Source organism: Pristiophorus japonicus, unplaced genomic scaffold (assembly GCF_044704955.1).
Source record: "Pristiophorus japonicus isolate sPriJap1 unplaced genomic scaffold, sPriJap1.hap1 HAP1_SCAFFOLD_1020, whole genome shotgun sequence".
NCBI classification, from domain to species: Eukaryota; Metazoa; Chordata; class Chondrichthyes; family Pristiophoridae; genus Pristiophorus; species Pristiophorus japonicus.
The window spans coordinates 104989-111489 of NW_027250671.1; positions in this window are offsets into that span (position 1 = coordinate 104989).

Genomic DNA, 6501 nt, shown 5'->3' on the forward strand with positions numbered 1-6501 from the left:
CAGAATAAAAGCAACGTTAGTCTGCATCTGGTAATGCTACACCGGACTTAGGCGTGACTGATTTGGCACCAGGTGCCCTAAACAGAAAACTCTTGATTGTTCAGCATAGATATCCCTCAACCTTACCCAGCACAAACCATGCTTGAGCTGGGATGGGAAAAGAACATGGATTTTAAAAACTTCAATAAGCAGTGCCCTTTTCACATGTTCTCTCCGAACTACCCTGCAAACATTAGGCCTTCCTATAAATAGTCAGAACAGGCATGGACAACATTAGGATAACAGCACAATTAAGAGATCCTTGAACCTAAAATATCCCTCTCGCCACAGGGCTGACAGCATTGCCGGACTTCAAAACCAGATCAAGTCGGACTTAAGAGGAAGTCCTGGCATACTCTCAATTGCCAGTTCTGCTGTCAATCCCCACAAAAAAATCTTGCCATTCTTATTCCTTTGGAACGTTCCAGATATCTGTAAATTGTATCATACATACAGGATATTAACTTATATTGCACACTCAGAATGTGACCGTCAGACATGATGGGAGGGGCAATGCCCGACCCCAGGGCTGTGTCACGATCCTCATGGGGGGGGGGGGGGGGGGGTCATAGGCAGCACTTGAAATCGAGGAAGACTTGCTTCCACTCTAACCATGAGTCCTCAGGTGACTGAACAGTCCAATCTGGGAATTACAGTCTCTGTCACAGGTGGGACAGACAGCGGTTGAAGGGAAGGGTGGGTGGGGAGTTTGGTTTGCCGCACGCTCCTTCCGCTTATTTTCTGCATGCTCTCGGTGACGAGACTCGAGGAGCTCAGCGCCCTCCCGGATGCACTTCGGGCGGTCTTCGGCCAAGGACGCCCAGGTGTCAGTGCGAATGTTGCACTTTATCAAGGAAGCTTTGATGGTGTCCTTGAAACATTTCCTCTGCCCACCTGGGGCTCGCTTGCCGTGTAGGAGTTCCGAGTCGAGCACTTGCTTTGGGAGTCTCGTGTCGGGCATGCGAACAATGTGGCCCGCCCAACGGAGCTGGTCGAGTGTGGTCAGTGCTTCGATGCTGGCCGATCGAGAACACTGACGCTGGTGCATCTATCCTCCCAGGAGATTTGCAGGATCTTGCGGAGAGACATCGTTGATGGGGGGGGGGGGGGACGACACCTAATCCCGACCCCTGGGTGGGGTTGTAAGATCTATCCGGGGTGGGGGTTGTCTGATCCCCAACCTCAGGAAGGGGCAGGCGGCTGGTGGGGGAGCTTGAGGTCCAGGAGGAAGCACTTCTTCTGCTCCTCCTGGCCCACCAGGATTGCTCCCAGAGGCTATGCTCACCATGCTGCAGCTACCAGGAATCCCGAGCCCGGGTTAAAGCAGAGGCTTCAGGCCTCATAATATTTAAAATGCCAACCCTCCTCTTGGATGCAGGTTGGCTGCCTCCTCCTCCCCTCCCCGCCCCCCCACCTCATATCCCGCCTGAGTAAAAAGGGGAAGGTGGGCGAGTTGGGGTCAGTTTTTAAATTTTGCCAACTTTCACTCCCCCACCAGCCCCCCCCCCCCCACCCCAACCCACCCGTCCTTTCCTGTCAAAATTGCCCCCTGCTGTGCTCCACTCCAAGTGCTGGTGAGCTACACTCAACTCTGTATTACTGTTTTTGCTGGATTCAACTGCACATAAAACTTTCAGTAGAACATTAGCTGGATTCAACCTAAGATAGTATCACAGCAGGGGAATTTCCCTGTTGCAGCAAGTGCTTAGCAAACTTAAGTTTATATGGTAGTTTAACAGGTAGCAAGCGTAGACTATTTTAAGTCCATGATGGATAAAGAAAATACAAGGTCTTTGTTTTGATAGCAGTATAACTATCACATCAAGATAGTTCAGTCTTCCTCTGCAGGGCGTGGGCAGACTTGGTGTCGACACTGAGCCATCTGTAATCGCCTTTCTTGGTTCATTGGCAGACTCCATTTCTTAGCTTCATAGATTCACTGTTACATTTCATATACTTTTACAAGATTATAGTTAACTGCTGGGTTACTGCATTCCACATTGCTCCATACATTCCTCACAATTAAGCTCCTGCTTAAAATCTTTTCCCTGACCTCGCCTTTAAATGTTTTCGGGCGTTCTGACCAATTCATTCTTCATTGCGGTTAGGATTCCAATTAAAATTGCACCAAAAAAAATTTGTACATACTTGCAGAGTTACTAAAATACGCGTTACTCAAAGTTGAGCCAAGGACTTGGTTATTTCCACCACAGATTAGAGTGTAGGCAATGAAGGATCCTACAAAGAATCCTTTACCTATTGTCTCTATAGAGTCAAAACTAAATTGTAAATTAAAATGTGCGATGTGTTCCAGCCCTTGGCATCTGCAGCAATTAAAGTTAACAAGGAGTACGCTTTTGGTGACGGAATGATGAGAGAAGACGCACTGTTGGTCATCTCGGTACAGGTTCAAATTCAGCAAGTACCAAATTGCCTTATTGTAATCAAAAGAATATACAGAAGTTAATCTCACTGTGCAGATTTGTGATAGCTTCCGGATACAGCTTTATGAAGTTACCAATTGGATTTAAAACTTCAAATGTTCCCTAATCTCGGATTTCTTTTTTTTTATAAAAGAATGTATACAAAACATTTTAAAAATTGAAATGATTCTATAATTTGAAAATAAAAAATTGTTTCAGATTCCTGTTACTCATCCTTCACCAAAAAAAAAAAATTTACCCTTATAATCCCTCCTTTCTCTTTCCATGCCCCGCATCATGTGCAGAAAAGAGGCTGGATATATACGCTGCTTCCAGGCTTCTTCTGCTGACGCTCCAAACTAATCACCAGGGGACAGCCAACATTAAACTGCCCATCCTCTTATTGACAAGTACCTGGTATCTTTGAAAACATAAGAAATAGAAACAAGAGTAGGCCTCACAGCCCCTTGAGCCTGCTCCGCCATTCAATATGATGACTGAACGATTACATCAACTCCTCCTCCTCCTCCTCCTCCTCTGGACTGTGCCGCATCTGAGAACCTGTGCGCTCTCTCCCTCAGTCCCCGAGCCCTGCTGCAAGGTGCAGCTGTGTGCTAGCCAGAGCACTCCACATCATCAGAAGGGGTACGAGGAAGCCACATTTACTGCTCCACGAAAATTGAGTCTCATCAGCACTTGAGTGCTAAACCTGCAGGTGTCTGTTTAGCATCTCCAGGAAAGTTAAAGTTACAGTAATCAGCAATTAGGACCAAAATTATGTACTATATCCGGAATTTGAAATGGGCCAATATTATTACTGCACCCATTACTCACCCTTTTGCCAATATAGCCCCCACACTTACTCTTATACTCCATCCCCCTTGCAATAAAGGCCAACATACTATTTGCCTTCTGTACCTCTTTGCTTCATATCAAACAGCAGAAAAACAGAGATCAGCAATTAATCAGAAGGAATAGATCTTCCTCATGGCGCCCTGTGTTCGTGCTTCAGTATTCAATGCCATATGGAACAACCTCTTTGCTCCATCGCCATCTTTTCTCTCATTAAATCCTGGTGTACTTTCAGTCATGGATGTTTTATGGGCTGCAGAAATATTTGTTACTAAAGTTGCTTCAATAAAGTATGAGATAAAGGAGAAAGAGAGGGCTTGAGATGGCGTGGTGGGGTGAGGATTTAATGCTCTGATCAATGCTGCTCCTCAGATGAGACTTAAGCAAAGGCCAGCTGCCTTCCTGCAATGGGAAGTGGAGAAATAAAGAACATTCTGGTGCTGAGTCTTCAGTAGGCTGCTGTCATATGCTCATTATAACTTCCCAAATGTTTATCCATGGTGACCTGGCAAATTGCATTGACCTCTTTGCCACAAAAGATTGGTCCAAGATGGGCAAGGAACAGGAGAAAAGGCGAGACATCCTTTTTCAGGAACAGGAAGATGAGTTGCCAGAATGTGGGGGAAACTTGGCAGTGTACGGTAGTTCTGCAGCTTGGTTGCCAAGTCAAAACAAAATCCAGAAGTACATTTCAATACGAAAATACAAAGTAGCTACTGCAAACCATTTCAAATACGATTAATTTGAGTGGATATTGGAAACAGTATAAAATACTTTTCATCATTATCCACTGAGCTTCTCTGCTTTGATTAATCTATTTTGAGACAAATAATTAAACCATTCCATACCTCACTCAGCTTTTTGATGGGTATAAAGTTGAGCCTTTTGAACAGACAAAATCAGTAAAAATTCCTACACGAGCAATTGTTTCTTTGTTATGCCAAAATTCTGCCGATAAAATTACCTCACCTGGATTGACAGATGTCAATCCACAGCTGTTCTTTTCCAAACTTGTGTCTTCAGTTCCTTGGATTTCTCTTTCAGCCTGTCTCATTCTCAATCACCTACTAAACTCTTCAAGATTACCTTTACCAGCCTCTCATGATTCACCATCAGGTTTCAACTTCATTGCTCACTCTTTTTGCTGTCAAATCACTGACATTTTCTCAGTCAGTCACAGACCTGTTTGCAACTCTCATCCTGATGAGCTATTCTGCCCACTCATGTTCGAGTCTCTCATCTAGAAAATTTCCCTTTGCTTTAGATTCCACAATATGGTGTCATTTACAAGACTGCATTTCATCAACAGTGATAATTGGGCAGTCTACATTTGATTTACCGAGCACCTAAAACATGGATAAAATAGGCACCGGGGACTGGCATTCTCCCAATTTGGCACCAAATAATCTTTAGAACCAATGCACAAACTGGCAAGCTGGATTTAGCTAGACAAGCAGTGGGAATTTTACCAATAGCATCCCTGCATGCATTTCAGGTCTCGAAGCCTGCTACCTGTACATATGGTCACTTTAGGCAAGTAGGGTATGTACTAATGGGGAGAGCAAGCACACTAATTATCAGGCCAACAAAGTTTGCAAATGCAGATTCCTCAGTATTTTGCTTCAGAGACTAAACAAGGCTCTGGATTTCCACACGTCAAGACAAAAAGAGTGAAAGAAAACTCCACGAGTTTCGGATTACCCTTGGGGATCCATTGGTTAGTTTATCCTAGGACAGTGTACCTCGTTGAGGTACCACACTAAATTGCCTAGGGATGGTTTAAACACGAAAGTGATACTCAAGTTGTGTTGCACTTCAAAATAAAAAAAATCCCAGTCTCTCTCTCTCTCGAGTTAATACTGTCCCTTCAAAAGCACAAGTGCATACATACACATAAAAGTGCATGCAGTATGCAGTATATTGCGCCTTGAGTAGGATAGTCTCAATCTTAAATTCTACTGATTTGATAATATACTATTTCCAGAGTATTTCTTCCTCAACTTTCCTCGCCTCCGTTTAAAGGGACTCTTGTTCAATTTGGCTGTCTTTCTTTTGAACTCTCTGCCCTCTTCCCCATCCTCTCCCCACCCCCTCCCCTCCCCCTGAAAGTAGGCCCCTAAGAGAATCTCTCTCTCTCATCTTGCTCCCTCCATCTCCCCCAAAACAGCATGTCACTGCTTCCCCCCACACACACACACATTCCTCAGATTGCCTGCTGCTGCTGAAGTCAGGAGTTAATTTATCGAAGACAGGCTCTTGTTTATCAGGGCTGTTGCTCATTAGATTAATAGTTCTCCCATTCCAATGGGCCTGAGCCCACTATTTTTAAACTTTTTCAGGCCAGATATCACAAAAACAAAAATTCTCAAATTCACACACCCCTCTAGCTGTGGATACTGCTACCAACAATTCTGTAAGTATTTCCACCTACCCCTTTCCCTGTTGAACTCTTATTTCTCAATATTCATTTAGTTTTACTTGCGTTTACTTGCAAAAAGGGCCACATTACAGCAAAATTCTAAAGGGGCAAAGGGTGTTAATAAGGCAAGCCTGAGAACTCTGTGCCCCAATGTGAGGAGTATTCGGAATAAGGTGGATGAATTAACTGCACCGATAGCAGTTAACGGATATGATGTAATTGACATCATGGAGACATGGCTCCAGGGTGCCCAAGACTGGGAACTCAACATCCAAGGGTAGTCAACATTTAGGAAGGACAGACAGAAAGGAAAAGGAGGTAGGGTGGCTTTGCTGGTTAAAGAGGAAATTAATACAATAGTAAGGAAGGACATTAGCTTGGATGATGTGGAATCGGTATGGGTGGAGCTATGGAATATCAAAGGACAGAAAACGCTAGTGGGATTTGTGTACAAACCACCAAACAGTAGTAGTGAGGTTGGGGAGCATCAAACAAGAAATTAGGGATGTGTGCAATAAAGGTACAGCAGTTATCATGGGCGACTTTAATCTACATATTGATTGGGCTAGTCAAACTTGTAGTAATGCGGTGGAGGAGGATTTCCTGGAGTGTATTAGGGATGGCTTCCTCGACCAATATGTCGTGGAACCAACGAGAGGGCTGGCCATCCTGGACTGGGTGATGTGTAATAAGAAAGGACTAATTAACAATCTTGTTGTGCGAGGCCCCTTGGGGAAGAGTGACCATAATATGGTAGAATTCTTTATT